Source organism: Anolis sagrei, chromosome 1, assembly GCF_037176765.1.
Source record: "Anolis sagrei isolate rAnoSag1 chromosome 1, rAnoSag1.mat, whole genome shotgun sequence".
NCBI lineage: Eukaryota > Metazoa > Chordata > Lepidosauria > Squamata > Dactyloidae > Anolis > Anolis sagrei.
The window spans coordinates 58,671,915-58,699,303 of NC_090021.1; the positions used below are offsets into that span (position 1 = coordinate 58,671,915).

General features: G+C 41.4%; 1 protein-coding gene across 1 annotated transcript in view; it reads left to right on the forward strand.

Annotated features, from left to right (window-relative positions):
- The first annotated feature begins 21,901 nt into the window (after positions 1-21,901).
- LYST (lysosomal trafficking regulator) overlaps positions 21,902-27,389 on the forward strand; it is a 100,070-nt gene continuing 94,582 nt past the window's right edge. Inside the window, exon 1 of the mRNA XM_067465009.1 lies at positions 21,902-22,101. The gene's annotated coding sequence lies outside the window, so the exon portion shown is untranslated. The remainder of the gene's footprint in view (positions 22,102-27,389) is intronic.

A 27,389-nucleotide genomic window follows, 5' to 3' on the forward strand; every position in this document is an offset into this window, starting at 1 on the left:
GTTAAACCACTGCCAGCCCTTCCACACATCCCTATATTCCAGAATATCAAGGCAGAAAATCCCACAATATCTGCTTTGAACTCAGTAATCTGATAACTCAGATAATGTGGGGTTTTCTGCTTTGATGTTCTGGGATATAGGGTGGTGTGGAAGGGCCCTCAGCTGCTGAACTTGCTGACCAAAAGCTTGGCAGTTCAAATTCTGGGAGCGGGTGAACTCTCGCTGTTAGCCCTAGCTTCTGCCAACCTAGAAGTTCGAAAACCTGCAAATGAGAGTAGATCAATAGGTACCGCTTCAGCAGGAAGGTAACGGCTCTCCATGCAGTCATGTCAGTCACATGACCTTGGAGGTTTCTACGGACAACGCCGGCTCTTCGGCTTAGAAATGGAGATGAGCACCAACCCCCAGGACATGACTGGACTTAATGTCAAGGGGAAACTTTAACTAAAGTTTTAGTACTTCGTATTTCACAAGGTTTTCTTTCCCTCACCAAATAATTACCATATATACGGGAACTAAGAAAAAGTAGGACAGGGGATGGATTTTTTTTAAAAGGGGGAGCCTTATGTCTTTCATTTATTGCAGTTGTACTTAGTTCTGCAGAGCTCGGAGTGTCTCATAACAATAAGTAAAACTGAAAGTGGTTTTTAAATGTTTGTGATTGCTTTTATAGGTTTTACATTCATGTTTTCTAATGTTTATCTTTGTATAGTTTTTGTTTCATTCGGCAATTGAATGTTTTGCCCTATGTTGGAAACTGCTGAGTCCTCTTGGAGAGATAGGGTGGTATGCAAATAAAGTTTTATTACTATTATTATTATGAATATTAGGAAAGCATGACAAGAAAATGAGATGTCCATAAAAATATTATCAGTGAAATCTCAAACTAGCAAACCCTAGGGCAAAAAGTTGTGTTTCATATGGGTTCATCTTTTCCTTGCTAGGAACTTTTTAGATTGTGCCATTCTGATGCACTTATGAGGCATATTAAGACCAACAGCTTATATAAATGTCTGAACATCATGCACTGTGTTTAGAAGTGGTTTGGGTCATACTAATAGTAATCCTGTTCATTACTACCATCTGTCCATTCAGATTTTTCATGTATGAAATAATATCTGTGAGGCTGGAGCTTAGCGTTTTAGCTATCACATGATACAGAGTCTCATGCCTCTTAATCATAGCATCAAGTGATTTATTCAATGTGCTTCTTATTTCCTGCCTCAGCTTGTTGCCCTACAAATTCAAAGTTCCCCATAATCTTAGGTTTTGGTGCCCTTTCATCTTGCTTCAAACAGTTGCTGTTTTTCACAGAACAATGCCATAGAAGCAGGACCATTCATTTATTCTAAGGGGGGGGGGATAAAAGAACCTGAAAGCATGGCAGGCACTTAAAGAGCAACCATTATAATTAGTTACAAATCTAAATGTCAGAAGAAACTAATGACTAATGTTTCATTATTCATGATTGTTCTGTGCTCTAAAGAATACTGAAACCTTCTCTGAAACCAACTAGCAAAGCAAGGTACCTGCATAAAACCACAATGAAGGATTGCAATGTAAGGTTAAGTTTTACAGAATAATAATAATAATAATAATAATAATAATAATAATAGACGGACTACAAACAAAGGCACAACTCTGTGGCCCAAATGATTCACTGGAACTTATGTCACAAGTATCACCTAACAGCAGTAAAGAATTGGTGGGTTCATAAACCTGCAAAGGTAGTGGAAAATGAACACACAAAAATACTGTGGGACTTTTTAATCCAGACTGACAAAGTTTTGGAATACAATACACCAGACATCATGACTGGAAAATAAAAAAGTTTGGATTATTGATGTTGCCATATCGGGTGACAGTCGCATTGAGGAAAAACAACAGGAAAAACTCAGCCGTTATCAGGACCTCAAAATCGAACTGCAAAAGCTCTGGCATATACCAATACAGGTGGTCCCAGTGGTCATTGGCACACTGGGTGCCGTGCCAAAAGATTTCAGCCAGCATTTGGAAACAATAAATATTGAAAAAACACGATCTGTCAACCGCAAAAGGCCACCTTACTTGGATCTGCACACATCATTCGAAAATACATCACACTCCTAGATGCTTGGAAAGTATTCGACTTGTGATTTGGTGATATGAAATCCAGCATATAGATCTCATTTGCTGTGACATACTGTGTTTTTGTGTCAATAATAATAATAATAATAATAATAATAATAATAGAATGTGTTTCTGAGGGAGAATGTGTTTATGAGGGGGGGAATTCAAAGGGCTGAACAGTGGGAATAAAACTTCATTAAGGGCAGAGGGAAAGTGCATTATGAGGACAGAGCTTAATTGGGACAGACTAAAATGGAATATCTATTCACTCCCCAAAAGCATATCAGAAAAGCCAGGTTTTTGTGTCTTTCTTAAAAGCTGCCAGAGTAGGGGCTTGCCTAATCTCACTAGGCAGCGAGTTCCAGAGTCGAGGGGCCACAGCAGAGAAGGCCCTCTCCCTTGTCCCCATAAGTCATACTTGTGATGAATGTGGGAACGAGAGGAGGGCCTCCCCAGAGGATCAAAGAGCTCATGCAGGTTTATAGAGGAAGATGTGGTCACAAAGGTAGGTGGGTCCCGAACCGTTCAGAGCTTTATAGGTGATAACCTACACCTTGAATTGGGACCGGAAGATGAACAGCAACCAATGGAGCTCCTTAAACAGGGGGGTAGCCTGTGGGTACATGTTTATGGTAACCCCGTGAATTTGAGATGGTTTTGCTACTCATGGAATACTCAGAGGTGGTTTTGCCAAGCCCTTCCTCTGAAATATAGCCTTCTGTAACTGGTTTTCATTGGCGATCTCCCATTCAAATACTAACCAGGGTTCATGCTACTTAGCTTCCAATATCAGATGTGATCTGGTGTCTTTAGGGTGTTCAGCCCTTCACATATGCAGATATCTTTCCTAACATCAAACTCATTCATTTTGACAGGCTGAGTTCTGATTAAACCCCCGTCATCAAACTTTTTCTGCTGCTCTTCTCAGACATTTTGCCCTTCCCAGCAGAGCCAGAAAAAAGCAAATTGCTGCAGCCTCTCCTTGCTTCTCTATTCTTCCTTATTAATAACTTATGAGATCTTGACCACACTGCAAGGTGGCTTGGCTAGAGGTGTCCTGGCTTTCATCTGTGAGGGTATTATCTCCCCACTTCAGATGTTCACTCCTGATGCATGACTGAAATGAGTTATGATAATGTGCTTTCCTTTGTCTAAGCCTGAATACTGCTCAAAAATTGAGGCTCTGCATTACAGTGAAATGTAAGGGGACATTAGCTGGCTTTCTCTCGAGCAGAGCTAGACAACATGAGATCCTGAGGTCCCACAAAGGCTGCACCTCACCCACATTGCCAAATTTGTGTAGGGAAAGTGCTACAATCGCTGGCTATGAGGTGGAAAATTGTGAATATGTACTGTGATCTACAGTTGTGCATTTGCAATTGAAACATAATCATGTTGCTACACAGTTCTTAGTTTACTTGGAAACAACTTAACAGTACATAACAGCAACAGTAACAACTCCAATTTGTTTTAGATGTTCAGATGTTTTGTCTTTATAGGGAAATAATAATGTATTTATTTTGTGTCAAAAGCACAAACAAGTATAAAGCTGATAGTGGGAGCACAAGCAGCTAAATAATTTTAGACCAAAATTGGGCAACAGCAACCACATTGTCTGTAGCTTTAAATAATTCTTCCCCTGTGCATGAGGCAGGGCATTGTGGGCAAGCATACAGATGCGGAGTTGTTTGTTCTGCTCCACAGTCGCACAAGGTGGAGGATTCCTCTAGTTAATGCCATTTTTGCCAGGTTGTCTTTTGATCTTCCCACTCCACTTCTGAGTCACTGCCAGAAGGGACAGAGGGTTTCATCTATGCTGATGATTGTGCCATTACTGCTCAAGCAGGGAGCTTTGAGATGGTTGAACAGAAGCTATCCAAAGCTCTAGGTGCTCTTACTGCCCATTACAGGGAAAACCAGCTGATCTCTAATCCATCTAAAACACAGACATGTGCTTTTCACCTTAAGAACAGACAAGCATCCTGAGTTCTGAGGATTACCTGGGAAGGAATCCCACTGGAGCATTGCAGCACACCCAAATACCTGGGAGTCACACTGGACCGTGCTCTGACCTACAAGAAGCACTTCCTGAATATCAAGCAAAAGGTGGGTGCTAGAAACAATATCATCCGAAAGCTGACTGGCACAACCTGGGGATCACAACCAGACACAGTGAAGACATCTGCCCTTGCGCTATGCTACTCTGCTGCTGAGTATGCATGCCCAGTATGGAACACATCTCACCATGCTAAAACAGTGGATATGGCTCTTACTGAGACATGCCGCATTATCACGGGGTGTCTGCGCTCTACACCACTGGAGAAACTACACTGTCTAGCCAGTATCGCACCACCTGACATCCGCCAGGAAGTAGCAGCCAATAGTGAAAGGGCCAAGGCAGTGACATCTCCAGCTCATCCTTTGTTTGGGTATCAGCCAGCACGTCAATGACTTAAATCAAGAAATAGTTTTTTAAGATCTACAGAGACACTCGCTGGAACACCCCAGCAAGCGAGAGGCTTAAACCCAGAATCTCAATCAATGGCTGATACCAAATGAGAGACTCCCCCCTGGGCACACAGAAAACTGGGCGACTTGGAAGGCACTGAACAGACTGCACTCTGGATCCAATTGGGATTTCCTGGTTTAGCTACTCTTGCTGTTGCTGGGGAAACATTAAGAGGAGTAGTGGTTCTCATGAAGCTTTTCTTTGATTTGAGTCTACTGGGAGGAGGCTAATAGCCATACGGTGGATGGCTTTCACAGGGCTCAACCTTATTTCTCTCACAGTTAGCAGCAACTTCCCATTGCACTTCAGGGAATAAATAAATAAATAAATAAATAAATTTGAGTGTCTGCATTATGCATACATGTCCAACCATTTCTGCTGACCCAATAGCAAATTCAAAGGTGTGAAATATAAAAATACTTCCAGGTCATCAAATGCTAATCAAGGTGGTCAGTCCCAGGGTGGGACAAAGAACAAGAGTTCTTTGTCCCACCCTGGTCATTCCACAGATATATAAACCCAATGTTACTAGTTCCAACAGACCTCACAACCTCTGAGGATGGTTGCCATAGAAGCAGGCGAAATGTCAGGAGAGAATGCCTCTAGAACATGGCCATATAGTCCGAAAAAGACTACAACAACCCAGTGATTCCAGCCATGAAAGCCTTCAACAATACATTTATTAGTTTTTTGTTTTCTGATTTGATATTTCAGTAATGCCAACTTTCTTGTGAGGCTCCCTTTCCAGAGACACATGTCCAGTATTTTTTTTAACATTTCAGAAGTCCCCTTTGCTTCTTTTATTTTGCATCTGCTTTTGCTAAACTTTTTAAAGGCAAACTTTCAATGTTTTATTCTCTCTTTTTTCTTTTTCTGCTACTGTTTTATGGCTTCTTTCTTATGTTGTTTGTTTTCCTATTAGGCTTAACTTTAATGCTTCCCTTCGCTACTTTGTAGAGAGACCACTAATTGTGTTATAAATAGTACATTACACAGACTTCGATTGGGTTTACCAGATTTTGCCTCCCATCTTTTTTTTTTCTTTTTCTTTTTTGCTATGCTTCAGAAGCCTGGCAATGTGTTAATCAAGCAACTGCCAACATTTTGGAAATAGAATCACATGAAAAATATTTTCCACAGATTCTGGAAATCATACTTTTGAGTAAACAGACATCCACAATGCCTTATCCTCCACTGCATATCTGTACAGTGTTTTGAAACTTGCCTTTTTGCTTCAGTATTCATTGCTTGTTCTAAACCAGGCATGGACAAACTTCAGCCCTTCAGGTGTTTTGGACTTCAACTCTCACAATTCCTAACAACCTACCAGCTGTTAAGAATTGTGGGAGTTGAAGTCCAGAACACCTGGAGGGCCAAAGCTGGCCCATGTCTGGCCTACCAGTTCTTAGGAATTGTGGGAGTTGAAATCCAAAATACTCGGAGGGCTGAAGTTTGCCCATGTCTGTGCTAAACACTGTTTAATTGTGAAATCCTTGCCATGAATCAAGAGCTGCTTTAAGATTTTGGGGCCCAGAGCAGAGAGAAAGGAAGTTGTTAGCAGCTGCTTTTCTAGAGCCAGAAACAGGGAGAGCTGCCTAACTTTACAATAAGTTAAAGGGACACATGCTGGAAGTGCTGAGGCTACAGAGAAAGCTGGGATGGTTGCAGGGGCTATATGACCTTCAGTTTAAGAGGGTCAGCTACACACACCAAGATGTAAAACCAAAAGCAAGGGAGGGAGGTGTAACCGTATTGCTACTTCCGCAGGCTCTTTATTTTCTGTTATGTAACAAGCCCAATTTAATCCAAATCTTGGGTCATTGTATCAATGTGCTGTGAATAGTTCTGCATTCTCTTAAAGCTGCATTGTCATATTAAATCCAAGAAGAGGCAAGAGAGAGGATATACATGACAGATGAATGCATTGACGATCTGATAGTTTCAGAAGTGCTGTTGTGTGTCTGGCTCTTTATTATGATGAGCACTAAAAACTAAAGAAGCCAGCCAGAAAAGCTGCCTGAGTGGGAGTCATCACGGTAGGACCATATGATTATGGTTCTCTATATATCATCACTTTAGCTGAAAAAAGAAAAATATAACTTAAATACAGCCTACAAAATTAGTATGTGTTGATGCTAAATCAATTCCAGTAACCTGCCATATTGCCTGTGTGGCTGTTGAATCAAGCTCCTGCATTTTTAAGGCAGTGCGGTATGTGTGTGTGTGTTTGCATGTTTGTTCAGATGAGCATATAAAGGACCAGGCAGCATTACCAGGCCTATGAATTGGCTGTACAGCTGGCATCTTTTATGACCTCAGTCACAATCTGGCAGAATGGCTGCGGAAAGCATCAAGCATAAACAAGATGTGCTGAAGACAGCTGGAAGTAACAAAGTGTGCAATTCCAAAGCCACGCTTCTCCTTGGGAAAAAGAATAAAAATATACAGAGAAAGATAGAGAAAAAGTGGTTTTATGTATCTTTGCTTTCTCTTGCCAGCCCAGTCATTGCCTGAGGTGCTGTAGTATCCTGGAATATCTATGAACAAGAAAAGATTATATCCAATGTAGACAATGAGAGGCACTTTCAGATTAAGCTTTTATTCTATGATTGCCCAATTAAAAACAGGAGGGTACTTCCAGACGATAATATATTCCTTACTTACTTAGGCAATCCCTCATAGCCTGAGGATTGATGGTCCTCCAAGTGTAGTGTCTTGGCAGTGGGTCTGTAGGTGGCTGTGGAGCCTTATTCTTGATCTGCATGTTCTCCCACAGTGAGGACATCGGTTTCCAGGTGGAAGGTAGTCCCGGTCAGGGTTGGCTTGACATGCCTTCTTCTTGGCACATTTCTCCCTTTTGCCCTCCTTTCATGCCTCTTCGAATTCTGCAGCACTGCTGGTTACAGCTGACCTCCAGTTAAAGCACTCAAGGGCCAGGGCTTCCCAGTTCTTGGTGTATATGCCACAGTTTTTAAGGTTGGGCTTAAGCCTGTTTTTAAATCTCTTTTCCTGTCCACCAACATTACGTTTCCCATTCTTGAGTTGGGAGTATAGTAACTGCTTTGGGTGACAGTGATTGGGAATTTGGACAATATGGCCGGTCAAGCAGAGTTGGTGGCATAGGAACATCGCTTCAATGATGATGGTCTTTGCTTCTTCCAGCATGCTGACATTTGTCCAGCATGCTGACATTTGCAGGATTTTACAGAGACAACACTGATGGAATCACTCCAGGAGTTGAATATAATATCTGTAGGCAGTGCACATTTCGCAGTGATATAGCAGGCTTGGGAGGACAATAGCTTTATAAACAAGCACCTTGGTCTCCCTATTTATGTCCTGGACCTCACAAACTCTCTGATGAATGAAATACAAAGTAACTACCCACTGATAAATGTGGGGTTAATTTCCAAAAAGTACCAACTCCATCTGAACACATTTTACATGAATCGAAAAAAATCTTGCTGAGGATGTGCATTATTTTCCCATTAAATGCAATTTTCTAAGTCCTGTACCAAAGCAATTTGATATATTTTGATAGTTTTCATCTGTGTATAATTTTCTACTACAAGCCAACAATAAGCTTCTACCTATAAACTCCATTTTCCTTTTTTTTTTTTTAAAAAAAAAAAATGGAACCTTTTGGAATCAAACTCCATAATGGTCATCAGGCATAGCAAGACATTTCTGGAAGCATCTCAGGTGACCAAGTCAGGAGGCTTTCTTACCAGGCATATGCAAGGTCATCTGTACTAATTAAAGCATAGTGAGGGTTTTCCTCCCAACATCACAAGTTCTAGCATGTGGCAAGGGGTATGGATAGATCAAGTGATAAGACTTCCCCTACATTTGGTTCTTCCATCCACAGGAAAGCAGTGCAGCTATTATGAAAGTAGTACAGGAACAGGTGTCTTGGGGGGTTGGAACACCAGCAGTGCTCAACCGAAGAGAAGCCATTGGCTTCCTATCTGGATGTAGACACCTCAACCCCGCAAGGAAACAGAATTCCAAATAATCCTTATAAAGGAAAATGGTGCATTGGTGGTGGTGCTGGGTGTGGCAAAGGTTGGATCAGATGGCCCTTGTGGTCTTTTCTGACTCTGATTCTATGATGCTATATGAGGGAGAACATGTGAATGGGGTGGAGCAAATGAGCAGAACTTTAGGATCGCAATGGGGAAACTGAACTTTTGTCACTAGATTTGAGGAAATAAGCAAATGCATGGAAATGCTCTGACAAAAGACCAGCCACAAGCACTCTAGACTGAGCTACGAGTGATGCAAATGCTGGAGAGATGCTGCATCTCCATTGCTGTCTCCCTGGTGGAATCCTTTTCCTCCAGAATGTCTCCTGATAGCACCATGGACAAGATAGAAATGTGTTAGGACTCCTACCTAAACTATTAAGGTCAACCATGACTATTCTTTAGGTTTGCTGTCCTCTGAAGCACACATTTACATAAAAGACTGACTGCTCAAGACTAGTAACCTCCTCTAGAGTATATACTGGGTCTGGGTCCATAAAAATGCTGGAGACATTCTCATATGTTGTCTCTAATCAATTTTCTAAATTTCATTCATATTGTGAAATAGGAAATATATGAACTGACTAGCACTTTTGTAATACATGTTCCCATTCACTGGAAAGGTGGGACCAACTTTCTAGGTAATTGCTATTTAAATATATTTCCTGATTAGGTTTATTTCATCACTGGTTCAAACTACATTTCAGATTGGTTTCCCCATAAGAATGTAAAGTATAGCCCTAGAGCAGGCATGGGGAACCTTCGGCCCTCCAGGTGTGGTGGACTTCAACTCCCACAATTCCTTGAGGCCAAGGTAAGCCTTTGGGGCGAATGCCGAGCCTCAAGGAATTGTGGGAGTTGAAGTCCACCACACCTGGAGGGCCGAAGGTTCCTGACCTCTGCCCTAGAGCTTTCTTTCTTTTGGGATTCACATGTTGGGAAACCCAGGGTCTTACTCAAGAATAAAGGGAGACTCTGAACTGCCCTGACAACTGACTTTTCTATTGTAGCTGTATCTAGTGTTGCATCATTTTAAATATTTCTAGAGGCATAATCAAAGCTTACTCTTGATATTTTTTCTTGTTACCACTTACCCATTTTTAAATTTTATTTTTGCAGCTTGGTAGCAGAAACAAAGGTTACCAATTCACCAGAACCTTCTTTGAGTTAACTGTGAATGAGCTCAAAAGACATCAATTCCATTTAAAAACCCAGACTCTGGAAGGAAACAGGAAATCTTGAATTTAAATCATTATGATTTTACTGTTGCTGCCGCTGCTGATAGTGACTGTTAATTTACATTAATATTGGGATGTTGTCAAATGTAACTGTGGTGCTGGAACACCATCATCCTTCCGAAGGCTATGAATTGTTTTGTAAGTTAAGTGCCTGTGTGAAATGGAAAGGGAGACAGATATTATTGACTCAAAAGTTATTTGACTTGCGATACAAATTTCACTGCAGAATGTTTTGCTGAGAGAGCATTGATGTTAAATGATCTGTATCAAAAAAGTATTAAAAAAAATCAGACAAAGAAGCTTCAATGCAGAGATTCTAAGAGAGGAAGCCAAGAGATAGTAACTCTTGAACACCATTGTGATGCCTGCATTTAGTTTTAGTTGCCCTATTTCAAAAAGGATATAATAGAACTGGGAAAAAGAATGGGAAAGAGCAAAGTATCCAGCAGCCTGAAGCCCTTTTCTATGAAGAAAACCCACAAACTTCAAGGCTTTTAATTCAAGAAAAAATACAAGCAAGATGGATGGGAGACATAAGAGCAATAAATAAAATTATTCACACTGCCCAGCTACAGTTCTTTGATTCCACTTGAACCGTCATGGATACATCTTTTGGAATCCTGGGGTTTTTAATTTACTGTGTTTACTCGAATATAATGCTAACCTTTTGGGCTAAATCACCCTGCCAACATTAGGATGTGCATTAGATTTACATCATATGGTCATCTTAGTGCTGGGCCCAAACAATGGGGGAAGCTGCTTCAAGAGCACCTGGAGCTTTTATTTAAGGGATGTCACCTGTAATTTAATTGTCATAGATCAATGCTATGCCATCCTAGGATTTGTAGTTTGGTGAGGCATCCACACGCTTTGGCAGAGTATGCTCACGACCTTGTAAAACTACAGAACCCATGACTCCATAGGATTGAACCAAGGCAGTTAAAATTGATCCATTCTACAGCATAGATGCGCCCCAAGGTCTTCTTTTGCATTGCTGGGTTTATAAAAGCATGTCAGAAAAATCAATGGAACAGCAAAAGAGAAAGAAACTTTATAAAAGCAAGCCCTGAGGAAAATCTCTCTTATGCCTTTTAAATTAGTCCTAGAGTCAGTACTGAAGCATTTAAGAACATATTTAAGAGAACAGCTATTAGGAGTGCCACTGTTTTTGATGAGATGTTGCTAAAGGTTCACTTTTAAAGTTCCCTGTGTACTTTGAGCACAAACCTTGGCTTGCTTTTGTCTCCAAACAAGGAACTGAAATGCAAACAAACTGAGCATTCATTGATAAACTAATAGCATAGTATTTCTCAGCTCTCCCAAGCAGAGGGTATCTCAGCAAAAGAATATCCCTTCTCTGCTTTTTTTTTTTTTTTTTTTTTTTTTTTTTTTGGTGCTTGGAAACAATATGTCGCAGGGAAATATAATACCAACTGAGCATCCCTTATTTGGAATTTCAAAATCTGAAATACTCCAAAATCCAAAAACTGATATGGGTGGTTGCAACAGCGGCACTTTTGTTTCCTGAATGTTCAATGTACACTAACTTTAATGCACAAAATTATTTTAAAATTTGTGTATAATGACTTTCAGGTTATGTGTATATGAAACATAAATGATTTTTTAGGCTAGACTTGGATCCCATCTCCTAGATATCTCATTATGCATTATTATGCTTGCTTTCAGCATCTGTGATGGATACCCAGAGTGATGTGTGTAGTTACGTTTCCAATTATTAAGGCAATATAGGTTCAATAAGCAGTTTGGAGCACACTAGTTTATAGAACCTCCATAAGGGAATGGGCAGCTGTTGTATCTCTTGCGAAATGGTCCTGTCTTCAGACACAGACTTCAGACACAGACATTAATTATACTTAATTGGAAACTAGAAGGCATTTGGCAAGAGCAAAAAGAATAGTTTGGCTGATGTGGATTATTTTTTTTTTGAACAGGGGGTTAATTATAAAGTCATAGAAGATCGGGAGGCGATTACAATGGCCATCCAGTCATAGAATCATAGAATCATAGAATCAAAGAGTTGGAAGAGACCTAATGGGCCATCCAGTCCAACCCCCTGCCAAGAAGCAGGAATATTGCATTCAAATCACTCCTGGCAGATGGATATCCAGTCTCTGTTTAAAAGCTCCCAAAGAAGGAGCCTCCACCACACTCCGGGGCAGAGAGTTCCACTGGTGAATGGATTGTGTATTTTTGTCATGCAGAAATACATAATCAAAACATTCCTGACAGATGGCCATCCAGCACCAATTAAAAAAAAAACAGAGAAAAAGACTCCACCACACTCCAGGGCAATGATGCCCACTTATAAACAGTAGCCCTTTACCTTTCCACAGTAATCCACTCCTATTATAAGAATGTTTGACTCCTGAAAGCAGTGAGGATGTTATTATTACATGTTTTCAAGTTGACTCCAATTTATGGCAACCCTACTACAGGGTGTTGTTCGCAATATTTTTTTAGATGTTTGCCATTGTCTTCCTTTTAGACTGAGAGAATATGGACCTCATCACATTGAGGTCCAATTTACGGGTGATAGTGTGTGTGTCTGTGGGGGGGGGGGCATATGCCAGGCAATGTGGCAAAACCATCACCCCATGCCCCGCATCAACCCCTTACCCATCTCATGGGTGGAAGTGTCGACTTCCAGTTACTCTCATGCTCACCCTGTTCTTTCTCATGAGAACACAGGAAGTGTCCTGTGTTCTCTGAGCAGTGCCTAGGATGCTTGAAGGACGTTGGAATCATGGAGCCCCACCAGAAGTTGCCTCATGTCATCTGATGGGCTTCAGCAGGCTCCGTCCTCCCAGCATTCTGCAAGTGTCCTAGGAGACTAAAATTCTCTAATGTGATGAGGTCCTAAGACTTACCCAAGGTCACTCAGTGGGTTTCCATAGTTGAGTTGTGACTTAGGATGCATCTACACTATAGAATTAATGCAGTTTCACATCACTTTAACATCCATGGGTCAATACTATAAAATTATGGGAGTTGCAATTTTACAGTCTTTTAGTCTTCTCTCCAAACTACATCTCCCAGGATTCCATAATATTGAGCAAACCTCCTGACTGCTGCTTCTCCTCCTCCTCCCTCCCCCTGAACAGAGTCGTTCCATGTTGTACCAGGAAGTGGGGGTGCCTTGGTGTCTTTGTTTTTAGGCCTGTTCCTGTGGTTATTTGGGGTGCTGATTCAGAAAATTGCATTGGATAGACCACATCAGCTCTAGATGATTAAATATGGTTTTCTGTGGGTGACCAGATGGCAACTCCTGGATGGCGTATGTTCTATATCAGAAACTAGAGCTGATGTGGTCTATCTAATGCAATTTTCTGAATCAGCGCCCCAAATAACGAAACAAATCTAAAGTCGACCAAAAACTGAGTAGTAACCCTTTTGGTACTACTGTTGGAGAGTGGTCCCTGGTCACAGTGGTCCCTGGTCAAAAAAAAAAAAGGTTGGGAATCACTGCACTAAACCATAAATTCCAGAATTCCATAGAATGTATTTATATGTGACATTCCTGTAGAATCAGAGAATTGGTCTGAAATTTCAGCTTTGAATCTCTGATCGACACCTAAAATAAGAAAATAACAGAGAAGACAGATAGGCAAGTAAGAAAATTGTAAAGGTCCTAGGGATTTTGAAGGTCATACTGATTCCCGGGGTGCATTTTGGAAAACATGAAATAGAACAAGATTGGGAAACAGAAATAGAAATAACACCAGGTTGGGCAACACAAGGGGTAGGCTGAAGAGATAATAGAAATAAATGGAAGCTGCAGTGAGGGGAGGAAACAAGGAAGAAATTTTGGTTAAGTGCAGGGATTTCCCTGTTTCAGAAATGCAGGGATTTGGGAAATGGTATTTCTCTAGGGGCCTTGGAAATCCGGGATTTCCTCAGGTTGACTGGATAACAGCTCTATTGAGACTGATGAGTTATTTATGGGGTCAACTACCCTGCTAATACAAAATAACCTCTATTGCTTGTAACCCTTATCTTTCAGGATTCTTGCTGAAATAGCTGAGTCACAGAGGTCTACAATCCTAGAAACTGGAATTTGTGTAAAAGGCGTGGGCTTGTTTCCACTGAAAAGCAAACAAGATTGCTTATCACGGCAACATCCCAAATTACCTAAAGATGACGGGTAACCTTGCTAAGTCAAAAAAGATAGCCTAGGTAGTTAGTTTGCTCCTGCACATAATGGAAAATAGACGTTTGTGAAAAAAGGTAGGAAACGACAAGGTTATGTTAAAAGCTGGTTAGATAAAGAAGCTCCACAAATGGTAAGAAATGTAAAATGTTTGAATTGACACAGAATTGCTTGTATTTTCCTTCTCATTCCATTAGTCAATATGGGTTTTCACATTACTCATAAATAATGGAGAGATGCTTTCTGTTAAGGAACCAACCGTGTTTGGATCTGGAATAACTCAAAGTGCCTCTGTACTGTCATTATAATAATACAGTTTGGAACCCGTTTGGGGGAATTGGTTTTGCTGTACAGCTAAATGGATTACCAAGTCTGGAACTGGTTTGAGACCAGGACATTGATTACATTTACCATGCAACCTGGCTTCAAATTGCTGTGCAGGTTTTGTTTATTCCATTTCCTGCAGAGATGTGCATCAGCACATTGGAGACATATGAGGTGAAGATAAAGGGAAAGTGACAAGAGCAGACATAATCAGTTATCCCTCCCAGGGGGCAATAAGCCCCTAGCTTCCCAGCCATGCTCTTGGGACCTCTTTCAGCAAGTCCCCCTTCTGGGGCCTATAATGCGCTTCAGCAGGGGTAGATGTATGCAATTTTGTGGAGCCTACTTCACCTGAATCTGGGATACACTGCGATTTGCTGCAGTGCATTATGTGGCTGAAACTCAGACTTCCTTGTGTCTTTTAAAATGCACTGCATACCCTTAAATGCACATTATAGTGTACATTGGAAGTGTGTGTTTGTAGCCTCTGAGGCCTCCAGTTATCTTCAGACTGCATCATGTGGTTACTCTGAAACTGCATTATATGGGCAGTGTAGATGGGGCCTGAGATAGGGCTGCACAGTAATACAGAGAAGAAATATTATATTTCAATCTCTGATCATAAGTCTTACATGTGACATCTATCTTGCTTCTATACATTTACAAACAGGTAGTCATTTGTTTTGAAGTTCATGAAAGCAATTTGCATTTGATGTTACTGCAAACAGGTGCAACCTGTCCTTCTAGATTTACACCTTCCCACAGAGGTACTCACGTCCAGATTATATCAATAAGTGCTTATATGTGTCAGAACTTTTTTAAGGGCAGTTTTATTAAAAAAAAACCTATGGTACTTCAGTTTTAAAAGTCTAAGAACACTTACATGCCATTCAACAAACTGGCAATTCACTTCTCAGAAAACGTTCAGAGGATTGTGCTGAAAAACAATGCAAATGTTGTGTTTATAATTTTGAATTAATTTTGGAAGAAACGTTCCGGTGGTCTCTAGAAGAATCAAAACGTTATTGTTTCCTTATGAAAGTCCTCTCTTACACAGTTGTTTCATTGCCCATGCACATACTATGAATTCTGAATAAATGATTTGTTGAAACATGTGCATCACTGCATGACAGGGATTTGAACTAAATGGCTTTTGTGGTCTCTTCCATCTCTATTTTTCTATGAACTACCATATTTCATCACATAATAGTTGAACACTTCCCCCTCAAAAAAAATTTTTGGGAGCTGATTCATATTCTATGGCGCCAAAAGGGCAGTCACACACTTTGTTCCCTTACTCAAAAAAGTGAACTAAGGGTGCGACAGTTGTGCTGGGAAAGGCAAAAGCCCTATTTTACAACAAACCATAGGAAGCAGCCATAGCAATGGATGGGTAGCATGAAAGGTCCTCCCAGTTTGTGTGCTTTTCTCATATGTTCTGTTGCTGAGCAGGCATAAAGTATAATCCTGTGTACATTTACTCACAAATAAGTTTCCCCAAAGGTGAAGTTCTTTGCTCCCTGTAAAGCTATTTAAGACTGCAACACTAGTAAGCATACTTATTACTCAATTATTTGGAAAAGGCTTCCAGTGTTCTTTCTAAATTAGGTTTGTAAAAAAAAAGAAGGCTGTAAAAATGATATTGACAAATCCCAGCTGTTAATTGTATCAGTAATGAAACTCAGGACATAACTTTGATCTCTCTTCCCTGTTTGTGATTTCATAAAATTATGCACATCTATCCAACGTGATTCATTTGTTACCTTATCTGCAGCAATTCTCCCTATTGAGCTTTGGTTTGCTGTCCACTTCCCACTGAAGTCAAAGGCAAGACGCCCATTGATTATAACTGCACTGGCTTGCGCCATTCGACCTTCTTAAGATCGTCCCTATCAGTTTAAAGTGTGTTTAGTCTAAATTCTGTAGGATGAAGAAATCTACACATTTTAAACACTAAACTAAATAGTCTAAATTGTATTCTTTCTAAACTATAGTTTAAGAGGTTTGTATTTATTCTCACCCATGGGACTTGTATAGATATTTGTGCACAAATAATGATTGGGCAACTTACAATTAATCTTTTCTTTTTCTTGTCTTTCACTTTACTTAATAAATTTTACCACAGTTCACTAATTTATTCCTAGCAGTTTTCGATTCTATATAAACTTCATCATCCAGAGTTTCTACAGATCTAGGACTAACAAGATCAGTTCCAAATGGGGTCATTTACAGATGTAGAATCTGCATCCCTAAACTACATAATTAGTTGCGAGTTTCCTTTCTGACTGATAAGTCAACCAACAGAGATTTGGACCATGCCTACACAAGCTTATTAGTGCCTGCTTTTATGAGAAACTGATAGCCATAAAACAGTAGCTCTTTGTCCCTCCTACAAGACATACTGTCATGGGATTCCATTTTTGCAGGGTGCAATGACTCTAGATGCCCTATGTTGAATAATAGTTTGGGTCAGATGGTTGACAAGACACTACAACTCTATATATACTCTTATGACTGAGCCCTAGCAAGAGTGGGGAATAGCCAAAATTTCTATATTGGCGAGTTGTATGGATTGTACGTTACATAAGCTCTGGTACCCTTGTCATAAATTTTCTATGGTCTGACAAAAAAAGTGCAGTCCAGTTTCTTTGAAAAGGGCGAGATCAGATTATGATTAGAGCAGTGTCACAGGACTTCATGCATTGCCTGAACCCAAGTGAACTCTCATTCAGAATTTGTTATGATCACATGTCTTGGAAGTGTGCGCCTTCAATTTCAAAAGACCTTGTTTTCAATTATCCCTAAAACAGAAACCCCATAGCAGTATCTTCCTGAATGAGTTAGATAACCAGAGAAGTCAATTTAGCAAATTGTGAAGCGTTATATCAACATAAGAAAGGAACCAGGACAAGGGCAGGCCTGGCTATTAGGAATTGTGGGAGCTGAAGTCCAAAACACCTGGAGGGCTGGAGTTTGCCCATGCCTGGGCTATGGAGAATAAGCATGATGAGAATGATGATGATAAACACAGTGTATTCTACTGGTTACTTAGCTTGACATGCTTAGGAATAATAACTAATCTAGAGTAATCAAAATTCATATTTCAGATATTGTATTAATTAAAAACTATATTACTCAGACCACTCAGAAGAATCTTATGGGAAAAAACACTGAATAGATTTCTAAGGATTGGTGGGAAGTATACAACTTTATCAATCACTGGTGCGACTTTGAAACAGCAGTACTGCTCGGGCATGTAGCCGGGGGAGGGGGCTCGAGGAGCTTCAGCCCCCCCCCCCCCCGAAATTCTCATGGTGGTTCGCGAAAAGGCCTTACTGGTGCATTATTTAAACTGTTATGTTTATTCATATCATGATCTGATCATCATACTCAATATATTCCATGTGCATGGGGGTATTGGGATAATGAAACAAAAGGTTTGCTGGCTAGACCCTCTTTCACTCAGACTCAGCCCCCCTGAAACTCAGCCCCCCCCCGAACCCGCCCCCTGAAAAAAATTCACCCCCCCCCAAACGAAATCCTGGCTACGGGCCTGGTACTGCTATTTCTTTCACCCTCCCTTCCTTCAGATATGCCCATGTGAGATGCAAATCATACACCTAACTTGTGTATTACTTGAGATAGAAAACATATTTCATACTTCACATGTCCTCCTACATTCCTGATATGTTAGAAAAAACAAATTGCTATACAAAACTATTCTGTTAACTCTAAGAAAAAAAACTCGAGTGTGTGCAAATCTATGTGGTTAACTCATTGAAAACATAATGCTATAACAATGGTCTCCCTCCACTTGTCTTCCAGTTCAAATAGCCTGCCCTTTGGCAACAACCTCCTGAGTTGAAAATGTCGATATTGAGTGCCAGAGCTGTGAATGGGGAAGCATCAGTCATCCAGGACTTGATTTTGGACTCAGCCGGCTGATCTGGCTTATAATAAAGACACCCGGCTGGATACAACTGGTGATGTAGGTCTCTTTTAATGTTCCCAAGAGAGTTCTCTATGCAAAACTGCACCCTTCCAGCTATTTGGGCCTCCAACTCCCAGAAGCCCTAGCTCATTCAATGGTCAGGAATTCTGGGAATTGGAGGCCCAAACAGCTGGAGGGCCGCAGTTTGAGGATACCTGCAGTAGGAGATGAAACCTTCTGCAGAATTTTATTGATATTCTGTCCCATCTATGTTTGCCTTTACTGGGCAGTCTTTTGGAGAATATATATGAAGATGGGTGGCTGACACATAAACAGGGATTTTGTTGGCACACAGCCCGTCCTGCTGTTGGACCTTTTCCTCTCCAGAGCTAGCTGGGATGTGGAGGCTTGTGGTGTGGTGGGACTTTAACATCAGTGCTGGGATTGCTCTGCCATGAGCAGCCCAGGAGTAAAATGCGTATCAGCCTTGTGACCACACTGGACTTTATTCTCTCTACTAGATGAGATGGCCTTATTAACCTTGCATATTATAAATCTTATTAACCTTGCATATTTTGTACACTTATGGAGCAATAAAGGTCTTTGTACCATAAAAAATGTTGTTGTTGGATGAGATGGTGGGGAATTTTCTAGACTCCATGAAACCTGCTGTGGCAGGTCTCACTCTCTCAGCCTCAGAATGCAGCCACAGCAAACCTCTTCTGAACAAATTTTGCCAAGAAAACCGTGTAACAAGAAAGTTAGAAAAAGACTTGAAAGCACATATCTTTGAATATTATTGTAAGTTTTCATAGACTATAAACATTCATCACTCCATGGAGCTAAGAAGACAGAACTGAGGCTGCAAAAGAAGCTTGGGTTGAGAATCCCTTATCAGAAAATCCAAAATACTCCAAAACTTGAAATTGTCCACATACACTGTCACATGATCCAGTTTCTGAATCCACATTATCTGCTTTGAACTTGATTATATGGCAGTGTAGATAGGGCCAAAGTGACACATTTGATTAATGATGGTTCAACACTTTGTTTCATGCACAAAATTATTTAAACGTATTGTATACAAGGTGTAAAACAGGGGACCTCAAACTTTTTAAACAGAGGGCCAGGTCACAGTCCCTCAAACTGTTTGAGGACTGGATTATAATTTGAAAAAAACCATAAATGAATTCCTATGCACACTGCACATATCTTATTTGTAGTGCAAAAACACTCAAAAATAATACAACAAATATAAACTTATTAGTATTTCAATGGAAAGTGTGGGCCTGCTTTTGGCTGATGAGTTAGGATTGTTGTTGTGTGCTTTCAAGTCGTTTCAGATTTAGGTTGATACTGAGCGAGGGCCGGGTAAATGACCTTGGAGAGCTGTATCTGGCCCCCGGACCTCAGTTTGAAGATCCCTGGTGTAAAAGGTGTAAATCAGGGGTCCTCAATCTTTTTAACTAGAGGGCCAGGTCACAGTCCCTCAAACTGTTGAAGGACTGTATTATAATTTGAAAAAAACATGAATGAATTCCTTTGCACACTGCACTTATCTTATTTGTAGTGCAAAAACACTTTAAAATAATACAATAATTAAAATGAAGAAGAATTTTAACAAATATGAACATATTAGTATTTCAATGAGAAGTGTGGGCCTGCTTTTGGCTGATGAGATAGGATTGTTGTTGTTGTCTGCTTTCAAGTCGTTTCAGACTTAGGTTGACCATGCGCGAGGGCCGGGTAAATGACCTCGGAGGGCCGTATCCGGCCCCCGGGCCATAGTTTGAGGACCCTGGTGTAAATGAACATCAATGTTTTTTTTTTTAATCTTGGGTCTTATCTCCAAGAAACCACATTATATATATATGTGCGTGTGTGTTTGTCTGTACAGAGTACTGTTCCACACACACACACACACACACACACACACACACAAATACAGGCATTCAAACATCTGAAAACCAAAACATTAATGCTTTCAAGCAATTCAGTTAATGGATGTGAACCTGCAAATATTTTCCAAAATATAATAATCAGAAATCTTAAACAGTTGTGGTCTCAAACATTTCGGGTAAGGTAATACTATTAAGGTCAGAAAGCAAAAAGAAAGAGAGGAAGAAAAGGAGAGGAGGAAGAGCGCAGAACGGAGACCATGAGGCACAAAAAGAAAAAGAAAAAAAGAAACCCTGTCAGGATTCACCTACACTGTGAAATGAATGGTTTGACACCACTTGAACTGCCATGGCTCCATGAAAGGGGTTTGTAGTTTGGGTGAGGCAGAAGCACTCTGTGACAGAGAAGGCTGACAGAGAAGGCTAATGACTTTGCAAAGCCATACCTCACAAGGTTCCATAGTATTGAATAAGCAGTGGAGGTGGTGTCAAACTGTGTTCATTCCACAGTGTAGATCAGACCTGGGCAAACCTGGGCCTTCTAGGTGTTTTGGACTGCAACTCCCACCATTCCTAACAGCCTCAGGCCCTTTACTTTTCCCCCTTCAGCTGCTTTTCCCCGGCTGAGGGGGAAAAGGAAGGGGCCTGAGGCTGTTAGGAATGGTGGGAGTTGCAGTCCAAAAGGCTTAAGTGGCTGAGGGGGGAAAGGAAGGGGCCTGAGGCTGATAGGAATGGTGGGAGTTGAGGTCCAAAAGGCTTAAGTGGCTGAGGGGGAAAAGGAAGGGCCTGAGGCTGTTAGGAATGGTGGGAGTTGCAGTCCAAAAGGCTTAATGGGGGAAAAGGAAGGGCCTGAGGCTGTTAGGAATGGTGGGATTTGCAATCCAAAAGGCTTAATGGGCTGAGGGGGAAAAGGAAGGGTCTGAGGCTGTTAGGAATGGTGGGAGTTGCAGTCCAAAAGGCTTAAGAGGCCGAGGGGGAAAAGGAAAGAGCCTGAGGCTGATAGGAATGGTGGGAGTTGCAGTCCAAAAGGCTTAATGGGCTGATGGAGAAAAAGAAGGGGCCTGAGGCTGTTAGGAATGGTGGGAGTTGCAGTGCAAAAGGCTTAATGGGCTGAGGGGGAAAAGGAAGTGGCCTGAGGCTGTTAGGAATGGTGGGAGTTGGAAGTCCAAAAGGTTTCAGTGGCTGAGGGGGAAAAGGAAGTGGCCTGAGGCTGTTAGGAATGGTGGGAGTTGAAGTCCAAAAGGTTTCAGTGGCTGAGGGGGGAAAGGAAGTGGCCTGAGGCTGTTAGGAATGGTGGCTGTTGCAGTCCAAAAGGTTTCAGTGGCTGAGGGGGGAAAGGAAGTGGCCTGAGGCTGTTAGGAATGGTGGCTGTTGCAGTCCAAAAGGCTTAAGTGGCTGAGGGGGGAAAGGAATGATAGGAGTTGCAGCCCAAAACACCTGGAAGGCCCAGGTTTGCCCAGGCCTGGTGTAGAGGTGCCTTCGCTCAGCCTCAGCCACGCCCCCACTTCTGCGATAAGAACAAGGATTTCCCTTGCTCTCCGGTCAAGGTGCTGATCCTGCTGGCCTCCCATTGGTCCTTCAGGCGCACGTGACGCAAGCGCGGGCCGGGGCGGGAATTGCGCCTGCGCGCAGGCAAAGTGAGTGGTGTTTTTAATATTGCAACTACTGGAGGAAGAGGAGGAGGGGGGGAAGGAGGAGGGCGGGCTTTTGGGTTTCCTTGGCGACGGGAAGTGAAGGCGGGCAGGATCCCTCTCTGACATGGGCAGCCGCCGCCGCTGCAGGACTCGGGCTCAGCTGCTGCTTTTGCCAACACTGCTGCTGTCAAAAGGGTAACAATAAGCGCAGAAGGCCGAGTGGCTGAGGCGGAGGAGGAGGAGAAGAAGGCGGCAAGGGGAGCAGGTAAGCGGCTGAAGGGAGAGGGAGGCGTGAAAGAAAGGCTGGCGGGGCCTACAAGGAAGGAAGGAAGGAAGGAGAAGGGTGTCGGTTGTGGGGTGGCACCTCAGTGGCAAAGGCGAGGAGGGAGCTGCTGCCCTGCCACGTTTCCTCTGCCTCCCTTCACTGCCTCAGCCTGGCTCTTAAATAACACCATGCAAAGGCAAATACCCATAGTGAGTGAGGAGACGCTTATGTGTCAATCACTCTGCAATTACCCCTTCCTATTCATTGTATGGGGAGGAGGGTAAACAGTGCTGCCCCTTTTGCAGGCTCTCTTTCCCTCCTTGTAGGGCCCTCATTGCTTTGGGGTGGAGTGTGTCTTTATTATCCCCTTGGGGCTGGCCACTCCAGACAAAAGGATCTCATTTCAGTATCTTGTTTGTGAAGTGAGGAGGTGATGCTTGGTGTGCGTGAGGCTTTTAAACATAGGCCGAATGGCCATCTGTCGGGGGTGCTTCGAATGTGATTTTCCTGCTTCTTGGCAGGGGGTTGGACTGGATGGTCCATGACCTCTCCTCCAGCCCTAGGATTCTATGATGTTACTACAAGTTAAAAGGAAGGAAGGTGCCTGATGCTGTTAGGAATTGTGGAATTTGAAATCCAAAACAATTGGCGAGATGAAGTTTGCCCATACCTGGTGATATTCGGATCTGGCAGAAGTCCAAACACCTGGCAGACCGAAGTTTGCCCATGCCCGGTGTAGGCGTACCGTTTTAAACAGTGTATTTTAATATTTTGATAAATGTTTTTAATGTTTATGTATACTCATATGAATTCTTGCTCTGGCATTGAATGTTTGTCATATATATGCTTTGCTCCGCCCTGAGCCCCCTTCGGTGTGAGAAGGGCAGAATATAAATGTTTTAAATAAATAAATAAACTTAGGCCTGCCAGGTGTTTTGGAATTCAATTCCCACAATGCCTAACAGCCGGTAGGCCTGGTGTAGATGCACCTGGTGATATTTGGCTCTGTCAGAAGTCCAAAACACCTGGCAGGCCAAAGTTTACCCATGCCTGGCATAGATGCACCTGGTGTAGACGCACCCTGAGATTTTGTAACATTGAGCCATTGCATATACAGTGGCCTCAAACTTCATTAGTTCTACAGTGTAGACCAGGCATGGGCAAACTTCGGCCCTCCAGGTTTTTTGAACTTCAACTCCCACAATTCCTACCAGACAGTAAACTGTTAGGAATTGTGGGAGTTGAAGTCCAAAACACCTGGCGGGCTGAAGTTCGCCCATGCCTGGTGTAGATGCACCCAGTGATATTTGGGTCTGGAAGAAGTCCAAAACACCTGGTGGGCCAAAGTTTGCAGATGCCTGGTGTAGACGTGCCCGGTGATATTCGGGTCAGGAGGTACAGTAGCTTTTGAGTCTCTTTTCGTGTTGCTGTACAAAGGGAGGTAGAACAAAATTGTTTGAGTTGATTGACATGGCCGCTGAAAGGGTTCTTCCTCCTGTAGACATGAACTTAACTGCCATGGAATGATGGGAGTTGTAGTTTGGTGAAGCACCAGCAAAGGCGGCTATGGAGCTTGTAAAACTACAAGTCCCAGAAAAGTAGGAAGGTTGTAAAGAAAGATATAAGAGCAAATATAACATACATATAAAAATATAAAAAATATATGTTTAATATATAATATAAAAACTGAAAATAATAAATAAATAATATAACATACATATAAACATATATATTTTTAAAAAAGTAAAAAGAGAGATCTAAAAAAGTCTAAAAAATATAAAAATTCAGGTCAAAAATCAAAAAGAAAAAATGTATTGTCGAAGGCTTTCATGGCCGGAATCACTCAGTTCTTGTGGGTTTTTTCGGGCTATATGGCCATGTTCTAGAGGCATTTCTCCTGACGTTTCGCCTGCATCTATGGCAGGCTTCCTCAGAGGTCCTCTGAGGAAGCCTGCCATAGATGCAGGCGAAACGTCAGGAGAAATGCCTCTAGAACATGGCCATATAGCCCGAAAAAACCCACAAGAACTGAGAGAAAAAGAAAAAAGATAAAAGAGAAAGGAAAAAAAGGAAAAAGGACTTCCATCTAATTGGGCCCGTATTGTCCCTTTTTGTCTGTATTTATATAAGTCCAATTTGTATATTTCTTAGTTAAGAGCTAAGTCCAGTTACAAATCTTTGTACCTATTTTCAATATAATCATCAATTATTCGCCCACTTTCCTTGTAATAATATAACACTTCAATAAAAATGTATTTCAAAAAAACAAACAAACTACAAGTCCCAGGATTCCATACCATTGAGACTTGGCACTTTAAGTGATGTCAGACTGCAGTAATGCTACTGCACCCAATAATGTTCTGATCTGGCAGTCTTTAGGGAAGCAGGTGACTTTTGTGAGTTTGTATGTGTTTTGGTCGTGTCATCAAAGAAGAACCAATTGGTTTGCAATAATAACAACAACAACAACAATAACTTCATTCTTCTATCCCGCCACTATCTCCCCAAAAGTACTCAGGGCGGCTTACAGATGGCACAAAGTGCTTAAAAACAAAACATAAAAGTGAATACAATATAAAATCCAATAAAATAAAACACATACACATATAAAACATCAACTCGGACTCAATCAAGTGCAGTCCTCAACCATGGCGGTAAAGATGGCCAAGCTGTAAGCATTAGGAATAAAATAAGTACCAGCTGCAGTAATGGAGAGAGGGCATGGGATAAAGTGCAGGATATGCGACTATAACACAGGACCACTAGGGACTAAATATTCTCAAAGTCTTGATCAAAGAGCCACGTCTTCAAGTCCCTACAAAAGGAGGACAGTGAGGGGAGTCACTTAAAGAGTTCTTCCTCTCTCAGACCTATTAGGCTGTGCTCCCTGATGCTTACAACCTCACAGAAAGGTTCTTACCCCCTCCCTTCTTGTTCGCTGCTGGCTCTGCATTATTATCCTTGGTACATTAGCAGCTTTGATGAATACCATACTTGCCAGAAGGCTGATGCTCTGGGCTGGAATCCACTCCCCCGCGTCTGTCTCTGAGCATCAGCCAGGCTCCAGAAAAGGCATTGATAGTGATTAGCTAAAGCAGTACCCAGGTTACGCACGAAAGAAAAACAACGCATTACAGTGCTGGGCAGGAGTCTCATTAACACAGCAGCGAAATGCAATTGCAGTCCGAAGGAGAGAACTGTAGAAAATAAACAAGCATGATTGGAAACCTTGATTATGAAATGTATTTGTTTCCTCTCCCCCCCCCCCCCCCGACATGCAGTAGACAACTTCCTCATATTGTTTTTGATTGCTGCTGTCACTTCTGTTATTTTCTTCTGCTGTAGCAAACTTGGAATCTCACCAGGCCAAGAAATACACTGGGGGAGCCCAAAGTCTTTGATGGTGATGCAGTGGTTTGAGTCAGAAGAGCTTACTCTGGCTCTTAATCTCAGATGAATCATAGGAATTGGGACTGAGAAAGTTTTCAGTTACATTTAGGTTCTCCAAGGAAAGCAGGCAAGCTTTGATATTACAGAGGTGTCTTTCAGTGCTGGGTGCCACCAACATAATAGCTGGGAGAGTAGCTGACAGACATTTACTTTCTCAAATAAGGGCAAAGCACCAAACAGGCCAGAAAGAGCCTGTCCTCCTTTTGTACTTGAGGAACTCTGATCCTTTTTACAAGTGAATGCAATCCTAAACATGTTTACTCAGATGTGTCACCAAGCTTTGTTGTTGTTCATTCGTTCTGTCGTTTCCGACTCTTAGTGACCTCATGGACCAGTCCACGCCAGAGCTCCCTGTCGGCCATCACCACCCCCAGCTCCTTCAAGGTCAATCCAGTCACGTCAAGGATGCCATCCATCCATCTTGCCTTTTGTCGGCCCCTCTTCCTTTTTCCTTCCATTTTCCCCAGCATCATTGTCTTCTCTAAGCTTTCCTTTCTTCTCATGATGTGGCCAAAGTACTTCATCTTAGCCTCTACTATCCTTCCCTCCAATGAGCAGTCGGGCTTTATTTCCTGAAGTATGGACTGGTTGGATCTTCTGGCAGTCCAAGGCATTCTCAGAAGTTTCCTCCAACACCACAGTTCACAGGCTTTATTTGCATGTAATTATGTTTATGATTATAGATTCATGATTGTGTTCTATGGAACTGATGGTGAGCCATCTTATTGTTTGTGTAAATATTAAAAATAATCCTGGACTTAAAAAAAAGATATTGAAGGAAATCTAATATATGTTATCTCACACAGGCTGCAGTGATTGATTATCCTTGTGCATTCTGGTTTTTCATGTTTGCAAAACAAAATCTTGGTATCCTGATTTTAGGACTTTCTCTAGGGTTATTTGGGGTACTTATTCAGAAAATTGCATTGGCTGTAATTTCTTAGATTTGGTTGAATTTATAATAGAAAGTATGGTATGAAATAAGTAGATTTTCATAGCATTAATACACTTTTAATTTTTAATTCCTTGATGCTTACAACATATTAATTTAAACACATTAAAATATCCTGATTTTTTTATGGACGGAACAGAGTGAATAGTGCATACACCCTGTATCTCACAAATTAGAGCTGATAGGGGAAAACTGGTGCCTTTTTTTTTGAATCAGCAGGCCAAATATACCAAGAAACAGGTCTAACATTTGAGGGACCAAAATGTGTGTAGGCCGGTGTTATTCATCTTTATTTTTTCCATAGTAATTTGTGCAAGGCAGAGTAGGTATCTGAATTTACTTTCCTATTTTCAAACTGAATATTTCATCCCTTGAATCATTATGTCTCTTGAGCTTGTTTTTAATAGGGACATGAAATATTTGAGTCATGCTGTCACCTTGATGATATTTGCTGTTGTATGAAATACCCATCCAGCAATTTGAGATCATTTAAGTAGATAATGCATCACTTAGCCAATCCCTGGTATTTATCTTTCTTCCACATCGTACATTAAATTGCTGTGTGTTCTGTCAAATAAACACACTTAGAGTAATTCTCTGTTTATTATCTATTATTATCTTTTCTGAACACATCACTCCTGACGACTATTTGCACGATTGGCTGAAAGCTGTTAGGCTTTGTGCATACATAAAAGTATAAAGGGCTCTTGCTTAAAAAAAGTTGTTAAACATTCGCAGATTTTCCCAGTATCATTATTTTATCATTTTATGTTTTTTAAAGCTGTTATTTTCTTATTCACCTTTTTAATGACATTAGGAAATCTGAAACCTACTTTATTGTGATCGTACTGGAGAGAGTTTTCATTCATGGGGTCACCATAAGTCA